This window comes from Electrona antarctica, assembly GCF_951216825.1.
Source record: "Electrona antarctica genome assembly, chromosome: 12".
NCBI lineage: Eukaryota > Metazoa > Chordata > Actinopteri > Myctophiformes > Myctophidae > Electrona > Electrona antarctica.
In genome coordinates this window covers 2,749,333-2,749,733 of record NC_136793.1, presented here as the reverse complement: position 1 = coordinate 2,749,733, position 401 = coordinate 2,749,333, and positions in this window count along the sequence as shown.

Sequence of the window (401 nt, the reverse complement as noted above, 5' to 3'; positions counted from 1 at the left end):
ATATAACCTATAACTAGAACATATCTATATAATGACACTATACATATAAACTACACATATATGCTATACTATGCTGTACATATATACTATGAAGTGCTATGACTACTATACACTATATACTATGAAGTGCTATGACTACATACAATGCACTTATTGTGCTGTCTACATGACATGCTATAAGTCTGTTTCAAATGCTATATAAGTCTATTTCAAATGCTATATAAGTCTAAGAAGTGCTGTCTAAGGGGGGTAGGGTAAGTGCTATGGGCCATGATGGAGTCTGAAAAGGTGGGTTTTCAGACTACGGCGGAAGATCGGGAGTGATGCTGCAGTTCTGATTGCAACGGGAAGTGCATTCCACAGTTTTGGGGCCAGAAGGGAGAAGAGTTTGGGACGTGTGG